The following is a 27,974-nucleotide window of genomic DNA, read 5'->3' on the forward strand; positions in this document are numbered from 1 at the left end:
TAAAAGTCTTGAGAGTGTATATCTTTACCTTATTCCTGACCTTAGGGAGAAAAGCCCCTTTTCCCCATTAAGGATCACATTAGCTGTGGGTTTTTCACATATACCCTTTATTATGTTGAGGATTATTCCCTCCAGACCTACTTTGTTGAGCATTTTTTAACATGAATGGATATTCTACTTCATCAAATGCTTTTTCTGCATCTATTGAAATTATCGCATAGTTCTTATACTTTCTCTTATTGATGTTACATATCATGTTGATTTATTTGCAAATATTGAACCACCCTTGCCACCAGGAAAAAAAAAAATTCTACTTGATAATAGTGAACGATTTTTTTAATGTATTGTTGGATTTGGTTTGCTAGTATTTTGTTGAATTTTTTTTTTATCTATGTTCATGAGGGATATTGGCCTGTAGCTCTCCTTTTTGGTGTGTCTTTATCTGCTTTTGGTATCAGGGGGATGCTGGCTTCACAGAATGAATTTGGAAGTTTTCCTTCCTTTTCTATTTTTTTTTTTTGAATAGTTTGAGAAGAATAAGTGTTAACTCTTCTTTAACTATTTGGTAGAATTTACCTGTGAAGCCATCCGGTCCTGGATTTTTGTTAGTTGGTAGTTTTTTTATTACTGATTCAATTTCTTGGCTGATTATAAGTCTATTCATATTTTCTGTTTCTTCCTGTTTCAGTTTTGGTAATTTATATGTTTCTAGGAACTTATTCATTTCTTCCAGGTTGTCCAATTTGTTGGCATATAGTTTTTCCCAATCTCTTATGATTGTATTTCTGTGGTGTTGGTTGTTATTTCTCCTCTCTAATTAGTGATTTTATTTATTTGAGTCTTCTCTCTTTTTTCCTTGATAAATCTGGCTAGAGTTTTAATCAATTTTATTGATTTTTTTCAAAGAACCAGCACCTGGATTCACTGATCTATTCTATTGGTGTTTTTTAGATTCTATATCATTTATTTCTGCTCTAATCTTTATCATTTCCTTCTTTCTGCTGCTTGTAAGTTTTGTTTGTTGTTCTTTCTCTAGCTCCTTTAAGTGTAACACTAGATTGTTTATTTGTGATTCTTCTGCTTCTTGAGGTAGACCTGTATTGCCATAAACTTTCCTCTTAAGGCTGCTTTTGCTGCATCCCAGAGGTTTTGAGCTGTTGTATTTTTATTTTAATTTGTTTCCATGTACTTTTTTATTTCTTCTTTTGTTTCCTGGTCGACACGTTCATTGCTTGACAGCATGTTATTTAGCTTCCCTGTATTTTTGGTCTTTTCAGACTTTTTCTTGTGGTTGACATCTATCCCAGCTCTAAGTTTTGACCAATGTCTGAGATGCAGTAGCTCTTGTTGCCATTACCTGACATATTAAGGCTTTTCTTCCATAGTAGAAATATGGAAAAAGGATCCAGTCAGAGTTTGTTTCCTTTTTTCACAGCTGCTATTTCCTTTCCCCAGTCTGGGTCTGTGCTTCTTATGTCTCTTTCCAGTCTTTACTGTAAGTGCTTCATGGGTTTTATGAAGGAAGACCCTGTAGGAAGATGCAGATTCCCCCATTGTCTCTGGATTCCAGGGTTTGACACTGCCCTGTCAGCTTGAATTTTACTTTTATTAATTTGTCAGTTATTATAGCTGGACTCTTAGCAGTTTTCAGCTGTTTCTACCCTAGCTTAGTGTGTCCTTGCACAATTTCTCCTCAGATTTGGGATCAGTTACTTGCTGTGCAACATCAGCTCTCCAATGGCTTAAAAAAAAAGTTATGATTTTGATGTTAGCCTGGTTAGTTTTTATTGTAATCCCGAGAGAAAACCTCCTTCCAGCTTTCTATGTCTTGGAAGTAAGCCATAAATGAGGCCAATGAAATATTAGCTGAAGTGAAATATTAGCAAGTGTTTACTTGCTGATACTTGACCTTCCAGCCTACTCTGATTCTGCTGTAGTGATCTTGGAAGCATGCATTTGTATAGCAGAGCTATTAATATGAAAGAAAGAAAGCTGCCCTGGAGAATTTTCTATATTCATAATAGACACTGAAAATAAGAAAACTTTGTTTTAACCCACAGATATTGTGAAGTTATTTATTATAGCAGCAGCATTTAGCATGTCCTGACTAATACAATATTTAAAGTAGGATGTCTGAGGTGATCACAAAGGCACAAATAGCAGAACATAGGCAGAGATAAAAATAGATGTGTAGCATACAGAGGGAAAGAAAACCCACAGGGCTTGGGAACTTTTTTTAAAACCATGAGAATCTAGGGAAGAAGCAGGAATCCAATGATTAGAAATCAGTCGATAAGGCAAAGACTAATAGAGTTAATGAAATAATTATAGAGATTTAGTTATAGTAAAACTGCAGGCAAGGTCAAAACACTTTTCCTAGAAAATAGAAACAAGATAAGAACAAGTCACTCAGCAAAATGGATTCAGTGAGAGTAGTGAGTTCCTCCTGCTTCTCAGCATCTTGGACAGATCTTTTTCTAGAGCAGTTTAATTGCACCCAGCATCTAGGACCACAAGAATATACCATAGGATGCCAAATAATTGTTATAATCCAAAACATGACTAAGAGCCTCTGTTGGAGGAAAAGTCCCTTCAATGACAGAATATATCATCTTGATCAAAATGCCATCATGAACTTCTCCTTCTGTGGCAAACAGCTTGAATGCTAAGACACTACCACCCACATCCATATGTCTCGGTGTATGCTCTGCCAAGATATCTGCTTGCCATTTGCTCTGTCTATACAATGCCAAACACCCAGGTGAAAAGTGAAAGATTCAGTCAGTGTTTCTAAACATCCAGATGTTTGGCATCAACTAACTAAAATATCTGGATGCATGACAGAGTTTCTCACTTTTTCATCTGGCTGTTTGGCGTCACATAACACAAACCATTGTGTAAATGCTTAGGACTAAGAAAATACAGAACATTGTCACAAATTAGCACATTTTTTTCCCAAAGTATTAGAGAAAGTTAGCCTGGAAATGGGCTTTCGAGGACTTCTAATGTAACTCTCTTCAAAATGCATTTGTGGTACGTCTGTAAGGAAACCAAAGGAACTCTAGAAAAACCTGTTTGGTACCTGGAAAGATTAACCTCTGCTCTCAGGTTTTAGGTTATAAGCAGGCATACAATTTCATTCAAAAAGCGCTTGTTGGGTGATTCCTCTGATACAGGCCCTGAGGTAAAAAGACAACTAATATGATATGTTCTCAAAAGAGCATAGAGAAGTAAGACTAGTAGAGGGGAGAAGTAAGACAGTGACAAGGGAAATAGAGAGAAAAGGACTATTTAGAGTGATCTTTAAGACATTGAGTCAAAAGGACTTGATGACTAGGAGAAAATAATCTACCACTACTTGAACATTTCTTAGTACTAAGCATATGGTAGATATGATACTAATTTTCCCTCATTTAATCTGCATAAAACTCAATATATAATCGTTGTTATTCCTATCTTATGGCCATTTTAAAGGGATTAAGCGACATTTCCAGCCTCATACCACACAAAAATGCAGAGGACTGCTTCTGTGCTTCTTTCCCTGAATTGCTTTGTCTACCTTCAAATTTCTGTAACAAAGCTCAAGTCCTCAGTAGCTTAATCTTGTCATCCCAGAGGATGATCAGAACCCAAAGAAGGCTTGGATCCTGATACCCTTGGAGATTCTCCAAATGGAATATAAATGACTCAAGAAAGACAAACCAGCCAAAAAAAGTAATAATACATAAAAAGAATGATTGACACTAAAAGGTGAAAGAGAATTCAGCCTTCAACATTAGAAAAACAGAGACAATGGACTAGGCATAGATGTTAACAGAAAGAGCCAGAGCTACTCAGTTAGAACTGGGTTGTTTCCTAACCAAGAGAACCCATTTCCCATCTTTAGGATGTCAGATAAAAACAATTCTGTACTTACATAAGGAAAGATTTTATTCAAAGAGACTACTGCAATAGTCTCTTGCAATCTTGAGATCTTCAAGGGTCTCAAAAATCAGCATATGTTAGCCACACTCTCAACAAAATGGTTTTAAAGAAAGGAAAAAAAAAAGCTTTTCTTTTATAGAGGGGAGTCATTGGGATTAGCTCTTAAAGAGGCTAGCAGGAACTGGGCAAGTAATAACGTGACAGAGGATGTCTGATGGGAAACATTTCTGGCTGTGGTCAGCTGATTCTCAAGATGAGCTGTTAAAGGGAGATGTTCTGCATTCTAGTGCTTGCTCAGACTTGGGGGGCCAGCTAGAGTTTTGGAGCCTTGGGGAAAAGAGAATTCTGACTAAAGTTTGGTCAAGTCAAGGCAGAAGGCAAGAAATGGGCATGTAGTGTTGACCTCTGAAAGAATCACCTATTTTATCTACCTTGCAGGTTCATTCATGCCTCTTTTTAATGCTGCTATGATTACAAAACCCTGTTATTAATGATAACACATAGGATCCTGCTTGCCCAACCCTGACTTCACCCTACTGCTGAACCAAATTTCCCTGGATAGAGACATAATAGATCCACCCAGGTCTGAGCCTTTCTCTGCCCCATTATAGAAGGTGGGCCCAAGCTAGCTTTTGGATTCCCATGAAGTTGATTTTTTTGGTGACTAAGCCTTGGCTCAGGAAGCCCTGCTGGACTGAATTTCCTGGATTTCAGTTTGAGCTGGAACATTCCTCAGATTTACTCATTTTAGTCCTGATGGAGCTTTTGAAGTGGAAATTCTGAATCCCTTACCCTCTGGCCTGTTATGAGACTCAATGACCTGCTCCTGACTTCCTTGGAAAACTTAATTTAGAATGTAAATGATTTCAGAGTGGACAACAGTTTATTGTCTCTTCATGTTTCTCTGTAAGAAATATGTGGCGTTTTTTGACCACGTTGAATATTGCTTTAAGCACCTTTGTTTGATGTAATCTAGAACCTTGACAGTTGATAAAAACAAATCTCATCCCCACTAGCAATTTTTAAAACCAAGACTGTAGACATTAACTAAAAGTTCAGTTATTAAAATGCACATTTTGTTCTGCAATATGAGTGAAGTGAAAGATGCAACAAAACTTGTAGATTTCCTTTATTTTGCTATTTTTTTGTTGTTTATTTTAGAGTGTTACAAAAAGACAATAAACTATGTGAATAATGGTTTATGATGTCTTGAATATACCTCCTCCTTTCTCATCCTGAGCATATTTCTTTACATTTTCTCCTTATTTCTAGTTTTTACCATAATTGTTATTTGTAATCCAAAATTTCTCTTATAGAGAATGAATTATATCCCTAAAGAAGGGAAGATAGTTTCTAGGGACTGCATCAGTAAATTATTTTGGATTAATGCTGTTCTTGCAAGTACAATATACAAGTTATAATGAAACACAGGGGGGTCTGGATAATTTATTGTAGTATACTAAAGGCCCTCAAATATATCTCAGAGGTAAGGGCTTGGAATGTTCAAAGCTCAAAAAGGCAAACTGAAGAAACACTTTATATATAAAAAACTATGATTACAATGTGGGTCTGGATTATTGACAATGATTTTAATTTTCTGGGTTTGTCAAAAAATAAAAAAAAAAGAGAGAAGAAAGTAATACATGAAATGAACACCATAATGTCAGAATGTGGTCATGGATAAAGCCATTGGCAGTGATTCAGGTCTGATTAAAGTTAAAGAGAAAAAATAAATAACTTACATAAAGGGTATGGTGCTTTTCTTCTGTAAATGAATAATTAGAAAACTACTGAAAAATTCACTTCCCGCAGCTTACCATATATTCTTCCTGAGACTGTGATGCCAAAGTGCATCATATTTATTGTTCTGCCTATTAAAATCTATCATTTTATAAAGGAAACCCATGTCTGAAGTTGATCCAGAGTGAATAGTTGTTACCTAGGAAACAAATATAGTTCCTATTACTGCTGTGTACTTTATTTTAAATGAGGAATTGTGTCCTTTTCAATTATTTGATGAGATGGGAAAGTGGTAAACAATGCTTTAAATCTCTAGATTTCACTCGATGGTAATAGCGCATTAAATACTTGGGCAACTAGAATTCACATAGCCAAACAGAACTTAGAGGATTCACTACTATATAATTCTATAAGGATCATGAACACAACAGGGGAAGGAAATTGGCTACTCAGCACCAGTACTGCTCTGTGTCTTATCTAGTTGTACATAGCCTAGGTTAGCTAAGGACATCTCCTGCTGTGTGAAAAATAGGTAACAGCACCTAAAGTTGACAATAATTGACAAAGAAAAAAAAATGTGCTTCAAATGACAGGATGCCTCAGAGGATTATCTAATGTATTATCTTGAAAAGATTGGATTTTCATAAGACTATCAAATGGGAAGAGGGGACTAAGGAGAGTAAGAAAACTAAGACAGTTAATTGAATTTGCAAGACACATTGACTGTGACAAGGAGAAAAGCAAGGGAATTACATGGATAATTCAAGGAAAAAAGGACACCCTTTCTTAACGTCTTCTATTTTCAGTTTATGGTTTTATGCAAGTGTGTGTGTGAGAGAGAGAGAGACAGAAAGAGAGATAAAGAGGGAAGAGAGAGTTTTGGAACCATTTTAATATTAATGGTAATAGAGCCAATACTTTTCTTGCATGGCTTGATTCAGATGAGAGAAATGCTCTCTCTGTTTGTGTAACGAAGTGGAAAGAATATTGTCTTAGGAATTAAGGAACCTGTACTTTGCTGCTCATTAATTGTGTTAACTTGGCCAAATCACTTACATTTAAAATTATGTTTTTCTGCTCTGAAGTGGTCCACATCATCTTTTTATTATTTATTTGACCTGGAAGCCAGATACTCAAATAGGTACCATCTAGTGTTGGGTTAGAACCAAATCCAGCCAGATAGGTGGTATTCAGTATGCAAAACTCTACAGTCTGAAATTGCCCTTCTCTCTAATGGTTTAAATTTCCATTAAATAAGAAAAGTTTAGAAGTGAGATTGCTGGATTGTATGGCAGTTCTATTTTTAATTTTTGAAAATATGTATACCAATTTACATTCCAATTACATACAATCACATACAATCCCAATTACATACTGATTACACAATAGTGCATAAGGATTCCTTTTTTTCCACATTCTTGCCAACACTTGTTATCTTTTGACTTTTTGATAAGGGTCATTTTAACAGGTGTGAGGTGATATCACATTGTGATTTGGACTTGCATTTTCAGATGATTAGTGATGCTGACTGATTCTTTCATATACTTTTCATTTACCTACCTGTTGGTCATTCATATGTTTTCTTTGGAAAAACGTCTATAGGTCCTTTGCCCACTTTTTAATCAAGTTGCACTAATAAAAAGCATGTGCTCCTGGTCCTGCCATGTTTTCTCAGCTTGCACCCTGCCTTGCCCTACCGACTCCCCAAGGTGTGCTGGGCACCTCCCCCAAGATTTGTGAGCAATTCCAGTCCTGTTTTGATTCCAGTCCTTGTTGAACCCTGGCTTATCACTGATACCTCAGGGCTCTACTTTAATGTTCACTTAACAAAGTCACAACAACATACCATAGAATTGTATTCAACTTTGAGACACCTGGGTAGCTCAGCGGTTGAGCATCTGTCTGCCTTTCGCTCAAGGCATGATCCCTGAGTCCCGGGATCGAGTGCCACATCAGGCTTCCTGCAGGAGCCTGCTTCTCCCTCTGCCTGTGTCTCTACCTCTCTCTGTGTGTCTCTCATGAATAAATAAATAAAATCTTAAAAAAAAAAAGAAAAAGAATTGTATTCAACTTTAAAAAGAAGGAAATCCTGCCCTTTGTGACAACATGGATAAACCTTAAATATATTATGCTAAGTGAATTAAGCCAGATGAAGAAATGTATGATCTCACTTATATGTGGAGTCTAAAAAAAAAGAAGAAGAAAAAAGAAAAAAGATTGAACTCATAGAAGTAGAGAGTAGAACGGTGGTTACAGGGTGTGGGGGGAAGAGATGCAGGTCAAAGGCTACAAAGTTGCAATTATGTAGGACAAATAAGTGTAGAGGCCAAATGCACAACATGATCATAGCTAATAATACAATACTGAATATTGGAAATATGAGAGATGCTCTTATCACATACACAAAAGATCACTATGAGAGGAGATGATATGTTAATTAGCTTCAATACAGTAATCATTTCACTATATATGTGTATATCATCATCATGTATATTTAAAATATGTACCATTTTTATTAAAATAAATAAAAAGAAAAAAGCAAATACAATAATTTTGTCAACAGTTGTCTATTGATGGTGTGAGTGATTACAACTGTTAAATTAATTGAAATGAAGAAAATAATCTGTTTCTTTTCTGTAATATCAGCACATTATTATGTTTATATCCCAAATAATATTTTTTTGGTGATAAGTCTAGTAATAACCTCGCCTGAGAGTTTATCCTTCAAACTTAATGTGACACATCATAGAACTCAGCCTTAATTTTCTTGAGCTACTGTATATGGATCTAGTAAAATAAAATCAACTCCAATATCTTACATTTGCCTCCTTTGTATTAAGCTGGCCCTTGTGGGAATTACAAAGACATCGTGGAAATGGTCCTGAACCAGTTAATAATAAAAACCTTTTTCCCTGAAGAAATTAATATACCATTTTGGGTACAATCTATTATTACATATTCATTTTAGATGGAACAGCAGGCAGCCTCAAGTAGAGATATTGTAATAGTGTCCTCAGAGTCCCTGCCTGCTGCTGCTGATCAGAACCCACACACTTAATTCTTAATACACATCAATTATCTGTACACTTTGAAATAACCACCTAATGCATCAGTTCATTAAATTTAATTTCAGAATATAAATGGCCAAAAATGTCATTTAAAAATTTTACTTATAGATGTTTTCTTTACTGGATGAATCTTAACTTATCATAGATAAAAATAAAGGTACATAAAAGGTAAACACATACTGTTCTGCAAGATATTGACATTTAAGAAAATGTTCTTAAATAGATAAAAATACCAGTCCTTAGTTTCTGTAAAGACTCCTCATAGTTCAGCATAGAAAAACTGAAAAAAAAAAATCAGCTAATAGAAGAAAAGAATTGGATTTAGTATCCTCACACCAACCTACAATTCTTAAATGGGTCTACTAGTTATCAAAACTGAAATATTACTTCTGTGTAGCCTGGTTAAAAGGCTGATTTATGTCTACTTGTCCTCTGTGAATAAGAATTCAGTGAGCTCCTAGTGAGAATTTTTGAAACCTACAGTGAAATTCTCATCTGGTTTTGAGCAAAGAGGGCATGGAGAGATGCTACAACATTAAATAGAGGAACACTGCCGGGAGTGTGTAGGGTCTATGCCTCTAGGGAAGCAACATCTGGCACCTGTCTGGATTCTGGGGATGATTCAGTCATGGAACCCAATGCTTTTGGCTCTAACAATGGGTGAGACCACTAGAATATTCTCTGACATAGTCCTAAAACTCTTTCCTCAAGATCCAAGAGAAAAGTCACATAACAAAAGAAAACTGATTGTGGCTCTCCATATGGGAATCCAGTAAGCCTGAGGCAGCGCCTGCAGTTGTGAAAAGCAAGATTGATGTCAATGAAGACAAGTGTTAGGTGTTGAAAGAAGAACACTAACGAAATGTGTTACTAACCACACAACAGAATAACCAATAATCCATCCAAAGAAAGTTAAAAATTGCCAAAGAGAAGATATAAGTCTCTAAGAATTCTAACAGGAGAAGAAGAAGATTTGAGGATTTGGGATTCCACTGGCTTTTCATATCCAGTGATATGAATTGGAGCCAAAGACATTTTAGTTATATGCACTCTTCTGGAATATTCACTCCTCTATTATATTTACTTATTTTGCTCCATTGGATTAAAACACTGGGAAGGGAGGACTGATTTTTAAGGAGTATTTGAAATATTTGTCAAATATTTGTCAAATCAGGAGGCCCTCAAAACAATTTCTCTCAAAAATTTCGTATGGTGGGGCACCTGAGTGGTTCAGTGGTTGAACGTCATTTGTGGCTTAGGTTGTGATCCTGGGATCCTGGGATCAAGTCCTGAATCAGTCTCCCCACAGGAAGCCTGCTTCTCCCTTCGCCTATGCCTCTGCCTCTCTCTTTGTGTCTCTCATGAATAAATAAATAAAATCTTTTAAAAAAATTAGCATGGCAACATTAACATATGGAAGTACATATCTTGGATAAAAGATTCCGCTTCTGGTTATCACTTCTTATTTCCTAGTTACATATTATTAAGTGAAATGAAACTTCTAATAAGTCACCCCAAGAAGCGACAGCTTTACGAACTGTTTCTCCTGACTCTCCTAGCAGTAAAAAGCTACCCAGAGGGGCCCTGTCATCAGTGAGATACTCCTTCCAAGACATACCAAGCAAGCCAAGAACCTATGCACTGATTTGAACTCCTTTCCCTTGGTCTCCAGGAGAATTAATATCAATTTACACTTTGTTGAAGAAACCAGGGGCCTCATTTGTTCTCTGTAGGCTCCCAAATTTACCCTTAGGGTAAAATAACACTGTCACTGAGGAAAATTAAGAAATCCTAAATTAGTCTATTGTTTGTTTTTAAAATTTCAAGCCTTACCTAAAATTCTTTTGAGCTCTGTGACTTAGAACAATTTGACTTTTCCATGAATGGATGCAGGAATCTCTGCCCCCTCATCTGGCGGTTTCAGTTATCCAAATGGTCAACTGCGATCTGGGAGCAAATGATTCTCAGATGCTCATCTGACTATATGTCAGAAGGTACAGTAGCCTAACACTATGTCACAGTGCCTATGCCATTCATCTTACTCCATCTTCTCACGTAGGCATTTTATCATCTCACATCATCACAAGAAAAAGATGAGCACACTACAATAACAAATAACATATTTAGAGAGAGAAACAACATTCACATAACTTTTATTACAATATATTGTTATAATTATCCAATTTTGTTAATAGTTATTGTTAACTTCTTGCTGTGCCTAATTTATAAATTAAACTTTGTCATAGGTATGCATATATAAGGAAAACATAGTTTATATAGTGTCAGGACTACCTGCGGTATCAGGTATCTTCTGGGAGGTGGTCTTGGAACATATCCCTTGCACATAAAGAGGGACTACTATGTCTCATTTTTTCAGGCCCAGTGCCAGGTCCTCTCCTTCGAAAAGAAATTAAAGGAAAAATGCATTTTCATTCATGATGCAGACCTACTCTTCTGCCAGTGATCATCCTTGATTATGTTCCTCCTTCCAAGTTGCACTGGGATGAAAGAGCACTTGGCAGCCCCACTGTCTGAGTCTTATTAGTAATGTGGGAGATAGTCATGTAAGCATCTACATAACTATCCATCGGGGCCTAAATATAAGGGAAAAAGAATTCACTCAAGAGGGCACCTGGGTGCCTCAGTCAGATAAGCAGTTAAATATCTGCCTTCAGCTCAGGTCATGAGCCCAGGGTCCTGGGATCGATCCCCACGTTTGGCTCCCTGCTCCATGGGGAGGCTGCTTCTCCCCCTCTCACTACCCCTGCTTGTGCTTGTGTATCAAATAAATATATAAAACCATTAAAGAAAAAAAAAAAAGAACCCTCTCAGGAAATGTTATTTGGAGGATAAATAATTATTTGCTTGTTCTCATTTAAGGTATATATCCTAAATTCCTATAATTTATTTGGTTGGATTTTTGTTTTTAATTTGTCTTTAATGTTAAAATTATGTAATCTTTGTATATATAAATTATGACTGAAATGAAAATAATATTTGAACTCTGTAGGTTTATTGGGTAGAGATTCCCAATTTAGGAAAACACCCTTTCTATAAAATGTCTGTGGCCAATAATTCTTTGTCAGATATCAAACTCATGCATAAAACATCTTACATATGCATAATTTGTGGCATATTCAAATAGCTTTTAAAATAATTTTCTTCTTTTTTCTTTTTCTATTCCAATCTTTTTATTTTTTTCCCAAATAAACTGTGCACCCAATTTGTTTTCCACGAAATTACTCTCCAGAATCTTCAAATGTATTCCTCTCAGAGCTGTCCTCTTGGAGCATTCATTTAGTTCTGAAAGCAGCATTCATCTGATTTGTCTGCAATCATGGTTTCAGATGAGCGCATTCCCAAGGACAAATTTAAAAGCACTAATGCAGCTTTATCTCTTTGAAGTGGCCTACTCTGTTGCCAGCACTCAGCGTTCACGGAGCTCTCTGGCCCAGCTCTAGCGTTCTCAGTAAGTATCTCCAAGTTTTTATTCTGCTTTCACAAGAGCACTGCAATCTTTGCTCTCAGTATGTTATGGAAGGTGCTTCTCCAAGGAGGGTGAACAGGGAATCCCAGAAAGAAGGGAAATGGTGCCAGCTGGAGGAGAGGAAAAAGCTTTGCCAGTTTTCCAGTCTTGGTGAAATCATTCTTCCACAGAAGTCACTGTGAATCTTGCTGTTTACAAGGTTGAAAACAAACATTTAATTATGGCTATATGGAATTAAGCTGACATGCTCATTATATCTTTGTTTATGCATGTATACATGTGTGTGTGGTGTAAACATGTGACTTTTGTTACAAAATCAAGTGATTTCTAGTTAAAAGTGATTCGATTGTGCAGTACAATATACCCTATTAGATATAAGACTTGTTAAGTCTACATTTGCTAAGAAGTGCTTCTTATCAATTCTAAGAAATATATCTTGACTATAATTTTCAGGCAGCCCCATCCTGTTCACATTGCCTTTCTTAACAGTACCTGAAAAGGTTTTTTAACTCAAGATTTTATAACAACAAAAAGGTATAGCTGAGAATGATTGAGCCCACTGTATGGCATGAACTCTAGTGCTTAATAAACATTTAACTTAACATCAAGCAAGAACTAGAATTTATACCGAGAGGATTATATCGTGATCACTAAAAAATAGAAGGCACTCTTGGGCACCTGAGGTTTTGAAATGTGTGTGTCTTTTTTTCCACACAACTTCTCTTTTGATTGTGTTATTTACTGGAACCTGTTTTCTATTTCCTGTGTCCCAAGATATAGAACCGTGACTTAGAGAAAAGAACACGGTGTTAAAAAGTGTGACATTTGGAAGCAACTACTTGCTCTATCTCTTCTTTCTTGTTAGAATCGAGCAAACTACTTAACCTCTCTGGCTTTCAGTTTGTTCCTCTATAAAACAGAGATAGCAACATGGTAGTTATCTCAGGGAACACAGGGAATCTTACCAAATAGTATGTCTCTAACACCACATAGGATGCTGTAACATTGATACAGAAGATAATCACTCCCCTGGAGCATATGACAGCATACTGTTCTAAATCCATGTAGACCATTTGGTTTCTACACAGTTCAGAAGTTCCTTTTGTAGAAAAAGGTAAAAATTTTGATGTGGATGAATGTTTGCTGCTCCTTCATAACTTTGCTACCAGTTGTTGTAAAAGTAAGTCTTGGACCAAATTCTACATTCATACAGACATATACATTAATTAAAAGTGTATTAGCAGGAAGACAAAAGAGATATTGTTGTTGAAGTTTGATAGTGACCCAGCTCACTGTCTTTTTCAAACAAATAATACCTCACACACAAATAAGTCACAAGAAACAGACCTAACAGTATCTCTGAGGCCTATTTTGTTGCCTTTATAAATTAGCCTCAAGCAGAAAAAAGTTCTATCACAGAAAGATGAGATGCAAATCCATTTAGCAATCTAGCCTTAGGTGACATCCTGTTATAGATACAATGTTTGTGCCCCTCTCCACCAATATTCCTAATCCCCAAAGAGATGTTATTTGGAGGTAAAAACTTTGGGAAGTAATTAGATTTAGATTAGGTCATGTGGGTGGGGCCCTCATCATGGAGTTAAGTGTCTTATAAAAGGAATACAGAGCCCTCTCTGTGCACAACCACTGAGAAAAGGCCATGTGAGGACACAGCCATAAGGTAGCTGTCTATAAGCCAGAAAGACAGCCCTCATCAAGAACTGAATCTGTTGGCACCTTGGTCTTCGATTTCCCAGCTTCTAGAACTATGAGAAATGTCTGTTACTTAAGTCACTCGGTGTGTGGTATCTTGTTATACCTTAGCATGACCTTAGTAGGTCATGTTAAGATATATCCCAAGGGTACAAAAGATTTCATAGATTCTAATTCCTCATTTAATGCAAATGTTGAGCATGTTTCTGTAATACTTTAACCAGTATACATATCTCGAACCCTACTCATTTCATAACTGAGAACTCATTTCTGTCATTCATTATGCTGGCTAACAAGTCATTAACTTCACCAATGAAAATCCATTTCTGACATTAATTATGCTAATTAGTCACTCATCTGTATTTCATTAGATATAAAGATAGATGAAGCTCATGTTATAAAGGCTTCTCAAGTGGGGCTTTTCTGCTGTAATACTGGCTGACTACCCATGGAGTGTGAATTTTTTTTCTATTGGAATGGGTAGCTGTCCAAAGTCTCAAAGTGAAGTGAAAACCACTAATGCATACCTTCATAACCCATTTTATCCTAAAGAATTTTAAAAGTAAGTTACCAACATCACGACACCAGGCATCTCATCTTTTCTCTCTTTTGTCTTTCTCTGACCCATGGTTTCTATTCCTCTTTTCTACTAAAACTAGAAACCAGGGAAGTTATTTGGCAGGTTGATTCCTCCTTGAATCCACATCAGCAGCTTATGTCTCTCCACACTCTCATAAAACCTTTGCAGAAGCCATGACACCCTGTTAATTCCTTTTACCAAATATAGTCCTCTGGATTCAGTCCCCTGAGGTTTTTACAGTTTCATAATTTCATGAATACTATGTGTGGCCTATAATGCCCTGGCACTGGTTCACACTGCCTTATCCTCTAGGATAATAAAGGCAAGCATATGGGTGTGGGGGGGTGTTGGAGTAGAACTTTCTAGGCTAAAAAATATAGTACGGTTGTCTACCACATATACACTATACATGGAGCACACATATGCCAAATTCTATCAATTTCCTAAGTCTTCTTTGCCTTTTCCCCACATATTGGAGGCATGATCCTTTAGACCATTTGTAGAAACAGAATAACCCGAAAATCAACCAGTGGATCATACTTGTAGAAAGAGCTAAAATTTCAAAAAGCTAGGTGTAATATAATCTACACACACATACTGTTCCTATCCTGCAGTTTCACATGGAAATGTGAATTTGGAACACTTAGTAATGTGTGTAAATGGATTAGGTATCTTTGCTTTTGCCAACATGAAATGTGTAGGTCTTTTAATTTGTGTTGGTGAGTAGGGGTTTAAGGAAATAAGTAAGTATGAGTGATATATGCCTACTTCAGCCTCCTTTTACCCTCCACATTTTGGCAAGACTCATAGGTCTTGGCTGGAGAATTAGTTCTTTCTTGGCTTTTGTTTCTCTTTTCCTCACCTTATATTTTATGTAGAAACTATTTCCTCTTGAGTTCCTTCTTACACCTTAATTCAGTGGCCCATGCTAGTTTATTCATTCCAGATGTTTCTTATAAAGAGCATAAAATACACAATGTATGACATACTTGTGGGTAGCGATGCTTTTTCATTCACTCTTATATTGGGTTTCTTGGCATCCTAAATTTTTATTGGTAATAAGATTTCATGTAACACAATAACAGTGTTTCACATTATCTGGTATTATATGCATTTAAAAGAAGTTCAATTATTTTACAAATAGCATACTCATTCATTTTGTGTGGCTAGAGAGGGTAAGATTTCAGATGTCTACTTTTTAAGTGGGATTTAGAAGGGGAAAGTTGTGTGTGGGGTTTTTTTGTTGTTGCTGTTTTTTGTTGTTGTTTTGTGTGGCCTGGAAAATCTGATTGATTCTTTTAAACTACTGGGCTATGCATACATTGAAAAAAATGTGAAGAATTAATCAGAAGAGAAATTTGTTGTACTACATGTTGGAAATAGATTTGATGAAACATTAAATATGTGATTTTTATATATGTTTAGAAAGATTATAAAGGCAAAGTCATGAGTAAATATACTTAGAAATATTCTGAATGTTGTATTTGCATAATAAATGTTTAAACTGCTAGATTTAAAAGAATTTGTCTCAATCAGAAATTTTATATAAAGAAATAGATGACATAAATAAGAGAATGCTACAATGTTTATATTCTTGTGATCATAATAGTGAGGTGATGCCAGAATATTATTGGAATTTGGCTAAATTAGAGATTTATACCTAAAAATAATGAAGTCTGAAAGATTTATGATGAAAACTTTCCACAAATTAGGTACAAGGAATACACTTCAACATAAAAAAGGCCATAAGTGACCTTTATGGATCTGTTAGTCTATAGCTAACATCATATTGAGTGGTGAAAAGCTGAAAACTTTTCCTATGATCAGGAACAAAACGAAGATGCCCACTTTCTCCACTTTTTTTTCAACATAGTTTTGGAAGTCCCACCCAGAGAAATTAGGCAAGAAAAAGAAATAAAAGCGACCCATATTGGAAAGAAAGAAGTAAATCCATCACTATTTGCAGATGGCAAGATATTATTAAAAAAAAAATCCCTAATGATCCCACCAAAAAACTATTTGAATTAATAAAAAAATTCAGTAAAATTGGAGGATACAAAATCTATACTCAAAAATCTGTTGCATTTCTTTACACTAATAATGAACTACCAGAAAGAGAAATTAAGAACAAAAACCTCATTTACAATTGCATCAAAAAGCATAAAATAACTATAAATAAATTTAATCAAGGAGATGAAAGACCTATATTCTGAATACTATAAGACGTTAATGAAAGAAATTGAAGAAGACACAGATAAATGGAAAGGTATTCCACTGATGGACCGGAAAAATTGGTATTATTAAAATGTCCATACTACACAAAGCAATTTACATATTCAGTGCAATGCCTATCAATTCCAATGCCATTCTTTACAGAAATTAATCACATAATCCTAAAATTTATATGGTATCATAAAAGATACTAACTAGCCAAAGTAATCTTGAGAAAGAACAAAGCTGGAGGCATCACAGTCCCTGATTTCAAACTATATTATAAAGCTATAGTAGTTAAAATAATATCATATTGCCATAAAAACAGACAGATCAATGAAACAATAGAGAGCCCCCAAAATAAACTCATGCATATATGGTCAATAACAGTGACAGAGGAGTCAAGAATTCACAATGGGGAAAGGACAGTCTCTTCCACAAATGGTGTTGTGAAAATTGGACAGCAATATGCATAATAATGACATTTTCTTACATCATACATAAAAGTTAACTCAAAATGGAATAAAGACTTGAATGAAGACCTGAAACCATAAAAGTCCTAGAAAGAAAAAAAACAAACAAACAAACACAGGTGATAATCTCCTTGACACAGGTCTTGGCAATGATTTTTTTAATCTAACACCAAAATCGAAAGAAACAAGAGCAAAAATAAGCAAGTGGTCTACATCAAGCTAAAAAGCTTCTGCATAACAAAGTAAGCCATCGGCAAAATGAAAAGGCAACCTGTTGAATTGGAGAAAGTAATTGCAAATCATATACCTGATAAGAGGCTAATATGCAAAATATACAAAGAACTCATACAACCCCATAGCAAAAAACCAAATAACCCAATTTTAAAATGGGCAGATAGGAACATTTTTTTCCAAAATTGATATACAGTTGAACAACACATACAATGAAAGATGTTTAATATCACTAATCATCAGGGAAATACAAACCATAGCAAGCTGTCACCTCACACCTGTTGGAATGACTATCTTGAAAAGGACAAGAAATAACAAGTGTTAGCGAGGATGGGAGAAAAGGGAATCCTTGTGCATTGTTGGTGAGAATGTGAATTGGTACAGAGAATATGGAAAACAATAGGGAGGCTCCTCAAAAAACTAAAAATATAACTACCATATAATTTAGCAATTCCACTTTTGGGTATTTTTCCAAAGAAAACAAAAATGCTAATTTGAAAATAACTAGGTACCCCCGTATTCATTGTAGCATTATATATAACAGCCAAGACAGATACATAGGTAGATAGATAGATAGATATCTATAGATAGATGATAGATATAAAATATTATTCAGTCATAAAAGAGAATAAAATCTTGCCACTTGTGACAACAAGGATCAACTTAGAGGGCATTATGCTAAAAGCAATAAGACAGAGAAAGACAAATACCATATCATCTCTCTTATTTCTGGAACATAAAAAAAAAACAATTTATAGATAATGAAGAACAGATTAGTGGTTGCAAGAGGTAGAGGGTAGGAAAAATGGGTCAACTGGGTTTTTGTTTGTTTAAATAATTTAAATATTTTTTTTAATCTTGAAGAAATTCTAGAATAAAAAAAGATATTTGCACTGGTTTAACAAGTGTTCCCCAAACATACTTAATCACAGAACCACAATATAATGCCTGGGACTTTTGATTTAAGCTCTAATATGTAGTCAGATTTGGAAGTCATCCCTATCCATACCATAACTAAAAACTAAACAAACTGGGCAGCCCAGGTGGCTCAGAGGTTTAGTGCCTCCTTCAGCCCAGGGCCTGATCCTGGAGACCCAGGATCAAGTCCCATGGCGGGCTCCCTACATGGAGCCTGTTTCTCCCTCTGCCTGTTTCTCTGCCTCTCTCTCTCTGTCTGTCATGAATAAATAAATAAAATCTTGAAGAAAAAAAAAAAACACCTAAACAAACTGAAAATCAATTACTTTTCATGGACCCATCAGAGAACTGAGGTTGCAAGGCAAACTGCCACTCTGAAATCTAGAAAGACTGGTGAATACCATTGCAACTAAGATCTGCTTATCTGCAGCAGAAGCCACTGGAGCTATATAACGGGTAGGAACACTTAAATGGTAATTCTGTTGAATCACTGGAGGCTAAGTGTGCAACTGCATTAAAATGAGGAACTCCTGTTGCTTGCTGTCTAAATGGATCCCCCACACTTTCATGGTTGTTACCTCTGGTAACTCCACCAGGTTCTTATAAGAAAGACCTGAGAAAGATCCCCTCCTGACTCTGGCAGGGACAGAGAACTATCTACCTTAGTTCCTATCACCTTTTCTATCACGTCCATCTTTCTGCAAACACACACACAAAATTAGAAAGCATGCAAAAAAGGCAAGAAGTACAGTCTGCAGATACACCTTTAAATGACTCAGATATTCCATCGATGTTGAAATTATCAGAGAATTTGAAATAACTATGGTGGATATGTTAAGGAATTTAATGGAGAATTTAAAAAAACACAAGAAGAGATGGATAATGTAAGTGGAGAGATGGAAACTCTAGGAAAGAACTGAAAGGAAATACTAGATTTTAAAAAGCACAGTAACAGAAGTGAAGAATGATTCTTATGGGCTCATCAGTAATTGGACACAATGGAGGAAAAATGTATTGAGCCCAAAGATAATAGGAACTTCCCAAACTGAAATGCACAGAGAAAAATGAATAAATGAAACAGAATATTCCAGAACTATGGGACAATTTCAAAACATGAGATATTCGTAATTAGAGTAGCATCAGGAGAAAAGAGAATAGAGCAGAAGAAATATTTGAAAATGGCTAAAAACATCCCAAAATTAATGACACCAAATAATAAATCTAAGAAACTTGGAGAACACTAAACAGGATAAATAACAAAAAAATAAACAGAAAACAAACAAAAAAACCCAAAAACTATACCTAGGCATATCATATTCAATTGAATAAAACCAAAGACATAGAAGTAATCCTGAAAGAAGTCAGGGGAGGGGGGGAACTAAAATAAAAAACTTACCCAAGAAGAACAAGATAACCTTCAAACCATCCTGAAAATCTACGAATTCGGCCTGAGATGTAAAGAGAGACCAGCTGGAATGCTACAGTGAGAAGAGTCCGCGCTTCTATCAAGGTAGGAAGACGGGGAAAAAGAAATAAAGGAACAAAAGGCCTCCGAGGGGGAGGGGCCCCGCGAGGAGCCGGGCTAGGGCCGGGGCGAGTGTCCCCAGGACAGGAGAGCCCCGTCCCGGAGGAGCAGGAGCTGCACCAACCTTCCCGGGCGGAAAGGGGCTCGCAGGGAGTTGGAGCAGGACCCAGGAGGGCGGGGATGCCCTCGGGCTCCCGGGGACACTAACAGACACCTGCGCCCCGGGAGAGTGCGCCGAGCTCCCTAAGGGCTGCAGCGCGCACGGCGGGCGCCGGAGCAGCTCGGAGGGGCTCGGGCGGCGGCTCCGCGGAGGGGGCTGCGGGGCGGGAGCGCGAATCCACCAGCGCAGGCCCCGGAGCACAGGGCGCCGGGACACAGCCCAGGATCCGGCCTCCCCCGGGACAGGCAGAGGCCGGGAGGGCCCAGGACAGCGAGGACGCTCCTGCCCCGAGCTGAGCAGATCAGCGGCCCCGCCCCGGAGCCTCCAGGCCCTGCAGACGGAGAGCCGAGAGCCCCGAGCCCAGTAGTTCCTGCGGAGGCTGAATCCAGGGCTCCAGAGTTGCCATAGCAACTGCGGCTGTTCCTCCTGGGGCCCCACGGGGTAAACAACCCCCGCTGAGCCCTGCAGCAGGCAGGGGCAGAGCAGCTCCCCCAAGTGCTAACACCTGAAAATCAGCACAACAGGCCCCTCCCCCAGAAGACCAGCTGGACGGACCAGTTCCAGGGGAAGTCAAGGGACTTAAAGTCTACAGAAACAGAAGATACTCCCCCGTGTTTTTTTGTTGTTGTTGTGGGGTTTTTGGTTTTGGTTTTTTTTTTGGCTTTTTGATTTCTGTTTGCTTCCCCCACCTTTTTTTTTTTTCTTTCTTTCTTTTTCTTTCCTTTTTTCTTCTCTTTTTTTTTCTTTTTTCTTCCTTTTTTCTTTTATCTTTTCTTTCCTTTTTTCTCTCCTCTCTTTTTCTCCTTTTCCCAATACAACTTGTTTTGGCCACTCTGCACTGAGCAAAAGGACTAGAAGGAAAACCTCACCTCAAAAGAAAGAATCAGAAACAGCCCTCTCTCCCATAGAGTTACAAAATTTGGATTACAATTCAATGTCAGAAAGCCAATTCAGAAGCACTATTATACAGCTACTGGTGGCTCTAGAAAAAAGCATTAAGTTCTCAAGAGACTCCATGACTGCAGAATTTAGATCTAATCAGGCAGAAATTAAAATCAATTGAATGAGATGCAATCCAAAATAGAAGTCCTAACGAGGAGGGTTAAAGAGGTGGAAGAACGAGTGAGTGACATAGAAGACAAGTTGATGGCAAAGAGGGAAACTGAGGAAAAAAGAGACAAACAATTAAAAGACCATGAGGATAGATTAAGGGAAATAAATGACAGCCTGAGGAAGAAAAACCTATGTTTAATTGGGGTTCCAGGGGGCGCCAAAAGGGACAGAGGTCCAGAATATGTATTTGAACAAATCATAGCTGAAAACTTTCCTAATCTGGGAAGGGAAACAGGCATTCAGATCCAGGAAATAGAGAGATCCCCCCCCCTAAAATCAATAAAAACCGTTCCACACCTCGACATTTAATAGTTAAGCTTGCAAATTCCAAAGATAAAGGGAAGATCCTTAAAGCAGCAAGAGACAAGAAGTCCCTGAATTTCATGGGGAGGAATATTAGGGTAACAGCAGACCTCTCCACAGAGACCTGGCAGGCCAGAAAGGGCTGGCAGGATATATTCAGGGTCCTAAATGAGAAGAACATGCAACCAAGAATACTTTATCCAGCAAGGCTCTCATTCAGAATGGAAGGAGAGATAAAGAGCTTCCAAGACAGGCAGGAACTGAAAGAATATGTGACCTCCAAACCAGCTCTGCAAGAAATTTTAAGGGGGACTCTTAAAATTCCCCTTCAAGAAGAAGTCCAGTGGAACAATCCACAAAAACAAGGACTAAATAGATATCATGATGACACTAAACTCATATCTGTCAATAGTAACTCTGAACGTGAACGGGCTTAATGACCCCATCAAAAGGCGCAGGGTTTTAGACTGGATAAAAAAGCAGGACCCATCTATTTGCTGTCTATAAGAGACTCATTTTAGACAGAAGGACACCTACAGCCTGAAAATAAAAGGTTGGAGAACCATTTACCATTCAAATGGTCCTCAAAAGAAAGCAGGGGTAGCCATCCTTATATCAGATAAACTAAAATTTACCCCGAAGACTGTAGTGAGAGATGAAGAGGGACACTATATCATACTTAAAGGATCTATCCAACAAGAGGACTTAACAATCCTCAATATATATGCCCCGAATGTGGGAGCTGCCAAATACTTAAACCAATTATTAACCAAAGTGAAGAAATACTTAGATAATAATACACTTATACTTGGTGACTTCAATCTAGCGCTTTCTACACTCAATAGATCTTCAAAACACAACATCTCCAAAGAAACGAGAGCTTTAAATGATACACTGGACCAGATGGATTTCACAGATATCTACAGAACTTTACATCCAAACTCAACTGAATACACATTTTTCTCAAGTGCACATGGAACTTTCTCCAGAAGAGACCACATACTGGGTCACAAATTGGGTCTGAACCGATACCAAAAGATTGGGATCGTCCCCTGCATATTCTCAGACCATAATGCCTTGAAATTAGAACTAAATCACAACAAGAAGTTTGGAAGGACTTCAAACACGTGGAGGTTGAGGACCATCCTGCTAAAAGATGAAAGGGTCAACCAGGAAATTAAGGAAGAATTAAAGAGATTCGTGGAAACTAATGAGAATGAAGATACAATCGTTCAAAATCTTTGGGATGCAGCAAAAGGAGTCCTGAGGGGGAAATACATCGCAATACAAGCATCCATTCAAAAACTGGAAAGAACTCAAATACAAAAGCTAACCTTACACCTAAAGGAGCTAGAGAAAAAACAGCAAATAGATCCTACACCCAGCAGAAGAAGAGAGTTAATAAAGATATGAGCAGAACTCAATGAAATCGAGACCAGAAGAACTGTGGAACAGATAAACAATACCAGGAGTTGGTTCTTTGAAAGAATTAATAAGATAGATAAACCATTAGCCAGCCTTATTAGAAAGAAGAGAGAGAAGACTCAAATTAATAAAATCATGAATGAGAAAGGAGAGATCACTACCAACACCAAGGAAATACAAACGATTTTAAAAACATATTATGAACAGCTATATGCCAATAAATTAGGCACTCTAGAAGAAATGGACGCATTTCTGGAAAGCCACAAACTACCAAAACTGGAACAGGAAGAAATAGAAAACCTGAACAGGCCAATAACCAGGGAGGAAATTGAAGCAGTCATCAAAAACCTCCCAAGACACAAAAGTCCAGGGCCAGATGGCTTCCCAGGGGGATTCTATCAAACGTTTAAAGAAGAAACCATACCTATTCTACTAAGGCTGTTTGGAAAGATAGAAAGAGATGGAGTACTTCCAAATTCATTCTATGAGGCCAGCATCACCTTAATTCCAAAACCAGACAAAGACCCCACCAAAAAGGAGAATTACAGTCCTAGCCTCAGCAATCAGACAACAAAAAGAATTTAAAGGCATTCGAATTGGCAAAGAAGAAGTCAAACTCTCCCTCTTCGCAGATGACATCATACTCTACTTAGAAAACCCAAAAGCCTCCACCCCAAGATTGCTAGAACTCATACAGCAATTTGGCAGTGTGGCAGGATACAAAATCAATGCCCAGAAGTCAGTGGCATTTCTATACACTAACAATGAGACTGAAGAAAGAGAAATTAAGGAGTCAATCCCCTTTACAATTGCACCCAAAAGCATAAGATACCTAGGAATAAACCTAACCAAAGAGGTAAAGGATATATACCCTCAAAACTATAGGACACTTTTGAAAGAAATTGAGGAGGACACAAAGAGATGGAAAAATATTCCATGCTCATGGATTGGCAGAATTAATATTGTGAAAATGTCAATGTTACCCAGGGCAATTTACACATTTAATGCAATCCCTATCAAAATACCATGGACTTTCTTCAGAGGGTTAGAACAAATTATTTTAAGATTTGTGTGGAATCAGAAAAGACCCCGAATAGCCAGGGGAATTTTAAAAAAGAAAACCATATCTGGGGGCATCACAATGCCAGATTTCAGGTCGTACTACAAAGCTGTGGTCATCAAGACGGTGTGGTACTGGCACAAAAACAGACACATAGATCAATGGAACAGAATAGAGAACCCAGAAGTGGACCCTGAACTTTATGGTCGACTAATATTCAATAAAGGAGGAAAGACTATCCACTGGAGGAAAGACAGTCTCTTCAATAAATGGTGCTGGGAAAATTGGACATCCACGTGCAGAAGAATGAAACTAGACCACTCTCTTGCACCAGACACAAAGATAAACTCAAAATGGATGAAAGATCAAAATGTGAGACAAGATTCCATCAAAATCCTAGAGGAGAACACAGGCAACACCCTTTTTGAACTTGGCCACAGTAACTTCTTACAAGATACATCCACGGAGGCAAAAGAAACAAAAGCAAATATAAACTATTGGGACTTCGTCAAGATAAGAAGCTTTTGCACAGCAAAGGATACAGTCAACAAAACTCAAAGACAACCTACAGAATGGGAGAAGATATTTGCAAATGACGTATCAGATAAAGGGCTAGTTTCCAAGATCTATAAAGAACTTATTAAACTCAACACCAAAGAAACAAAGATACAGATGCAATGAAACGCCGGGACACCTGCACTCCGATGTTTCTAGCAGCAATGTCCACAATAGCCAAACTGTAGAAGGAGCCTCGGTGTCCATCGAAAGATGAATGGATAAAGAAGATGTGGTTTATGTATACAATGGAATATTACTCAGCCATTGGAAACGACAAATACGGGATCCCTGGGTGGCGCAGCGGTTTAGCGCCTGCCTTTGGCCCAGGGCATGATCCTGGAGACCCGGTATAGAATCCCACGTCGGGCTCCCAGTGCATGGAGCCTGCTTCTCCCTCTGCCTATGTCTCTGCCTCTCTCTCTCTGTGACTATCATAAATAATAAATAAAAGAAAAAATAAAAAAAAAAAAGAAATGACAAATACCCACCATTTGCTTCAACGTGGATGGAACTGGAGGGTATTATGCTGAGTGAAATAAGTCAATCGGAGAAGGACAAACATTATATGGTCTCATTCATTTGGGGAATATAAATAATAGTGAAAGGGAATAGAAGGGAAGGGAGAAGAAATGGGTAAGAAATATGAGAAAGGGAGACAGAACTCCTAACTCTAACTCTGGGAAACGAACTAGGGGTGGTGGAAGGGGAGGACGGCGGGGGGTGGGGGTGAATGGGTGACGGGTACTGAGGGGGGCACTTGACGGGATGAGCACTGGGTGTTATTCTGTATGTTGGCAAATTGAACAGCAATAAAAAATAAATTTATTACTAACAAAAATAAATAAATAAATAAATAAATAAATAAATAAATAAATAAATAAATAAATAATAAAAGAAAAAGTATATTAAATCCAAACAAAAAAAAAATTACAGCAGATTTCTCTCCAGAAACCATGCAACCAAGAAGAAAGTAGAACAAAATATTCAAGGTGTTGAAAAAGAGAAAAACAAACACCAACCTAGAAATGAATATTCAATGAAATTATCCTTCAAACATGGAGAGGGGCACCTGGGTGGCTCAGTCAGTTGAGTGTCTGACTCTTGATTTTGGCTCAGGTCACGATCAGGGTCTTGGGATTGAGCCCTATTTGGCCTCCATGCTCAGTAGGGAATCTGCTTGAGATTCTCCCTCTCCCCCTCCCCTTAGCATGCTCTCTCTCTCTCTCTCTCAAATAATAAATAAATAAATATATTTTTTAAATGAATTAAAAATTTTCTCAGACAAAAACTGAATGAATTCATTGCTACCAGACCTGCCCTGTAAGAAATGTTCAAAAGAGGTCTTCAGGGAGAAAGAAAATGATATAGATGAGAAGCTCATCTACATTAAAAAAAAAAAAAAGTAAGAGAACAAGCCTGAAACATTGCATATTGTTAAAAAGTGAGGAAGTGCTAGAAAAAACAATCCACAATAATGAGGAACTAGATCAAAGAGACACGAAAGCCAACTAAAATAGTTACCAATGGCCAAAGCTATTGGTTGAACAACCAAAAGATTATGTTGAACTATAACTGAAAGTATAAAATAAATATTCATAAGTATATATATTTACATTTCAACATATATTTTATATATGATAAATAAGAAAATATACATCAGACTCTCACGCAAGAATGTGTAAATAATTGGCATAGATTTTCTAACCAAAAAGAGGTGGAGCATAACTCCTTACTCCTGATGTGTGGGCTGTGCATCATGACTTCCTTCCAAAGAAGTAATTAAAGAAGTTAAAAAAGAGTACATTTACAGTGAAGGAAACTGACAAATATTATTCTAGCCTGTTCATCAAATAATAATAAATTTTGATAGCATACAGCTTTGATATGATATAATGAGAATGGCACCTTACCTCTGTAGTCTTCCTCCCCAAAACCCATAATCCCAATCTAATTATGAGAAAAAAAAACAGACAAGCCTCAATAGAAGGATATTTCACAAAATACTTGACCAGTAATCTTCAAAACAGGAAAAACAAAGAAAGTCTGGGAAACTGTCATAGCACAGAGTAATCTAAGGAAACATGACAATTAAAGATAATGTGGTTTCCTAGATGGAATCCTAGAATAGAAAAAGAGCATTGGATAAAAACAAAGGATGTCTGAATAAAGTATTGATTTTAGCGAATAGTGTATCAATATTGGTTAATTGTGGCAAGTATATTATACTATATACAGTTTATTGCTATACTAATGTAAGATGTTAATAACAGGGAAAACTGGGTGCAGGGTATATGGGAAATTTTTGCACTGTCATTCCTTTCCTGTAAATCTAAAACTATTTTAAAATTTAAAAAATTACTTTTTAAATTTAATTTAAACTTAATTTAATTTATTTTTTAATTTAAAAATCATTAATAAAAAATAAAAAGCCATTAAAAACAAAACAAGGAGGGGATCATTCTTGACAAATCTTAGATTGTAGTTATAGATTGAAAGCACAATACAGATTTCTGCCACCCAAAGAACAAAACAAAACAAAAACATGCTAAATTTGTCTTTGTTTCTCTATAACGGTCCAAGATATCCCTAGATAAAGTATCATTAGAGTGATAAAGGTAGCAATCACTTAGGCTGGAGTTTCTATGAGTAAAAGTAGCAATAGTGAGGCTCAAATAGCCAAAAGATTGAAGTTTTTAAACAAAGAGGAAATGAAAAAAGTCAAGCCCTCTGAGAATGGATCAATGGAATTATATGCATTAGTCACAGAAAACAAACAAACTTAACAACCCTTGTTGTCACTTAGGAAATTAGTTGTAAATCTTTTCTGAGCTAGTGGTTCTTGACTTTTTCCAGCTATATACACCTTAGAGAATCCAGTTTTTGAATGGTTTTCTGAAAAAAAAAAAAAACACATAATTTTCCATACAGTTTCAGAAATTTACTAACACTCCTTGAAGCCCCTTCATTAATCCCAGATTTTACACTGCTGTTCTAAGGCAATTTACTATGCTATAAATCTATATAAGATCAAATAATGGGGTTTAGTGGGACTGCTCAGTCTGCAGGATGTCATTTCCAAGTTTTGTTTCCATTGTACTGCATTGCACTTCCTACTTCCTAGAATCTAAGAGTCCCATTTTCTTTTCTTTTTTTTTTTTTTAAGATTTTATTTATTTGTTCATGAGAAACACACACACACAGAGAGAGAGAGAGACAGGCAGAGGAAGAAGCAGGCTCCATGCAGGGAGCCCGACGTGGGACTCACTCCCCGGTCTCCAGGATCACACCCTGGGCTGAAGGTGGCACTAAGCCACTGAGCCACCAGGGCTGCCCCTAATTTTCAATTTACTTGGCATATACGAAATAACCAAATGTCTTTGTTTTGAGATTGACTACTTTGCTCCTATCTGTTTGAAAGTAGACATAAAGACCAACACTATTTTAGTTAGGTAGAACACCATATTGTGGGAGACAAGTAAATAAAT

At 37.0% G+C, this 27,974-nt stretch overlaps 1 pseudogene; it reads left to right on the forward strand.

Annotated features, from left to right (window-relative positions):
* The first annotated feature begins 12,084 nt into the window (after window positions 1-12,084).
* Window positions 12,085-27,974, forward strand: part of LOC129500415 (creatine kinase B-type-like) — a 45,089-nt pseudogene continuing 29,199 nt past the window's right edge.

Source organism: Nyctereutes procyonoides, unplaced genomic scaffold (assembly GCF_905146905.1).
Source record: "Nyctereutes procyonoides isolate TBG_1078 unplaced genomic scaffold, NYPRO_anot_genome, whole genome shotgun sequence".
Lineage (NCBI taxonomy): Eukaryota > Metazoa > Chordata > Mammalia > Carnivora > Canidae > Nyctereutes > Nyctereutes procyonoides.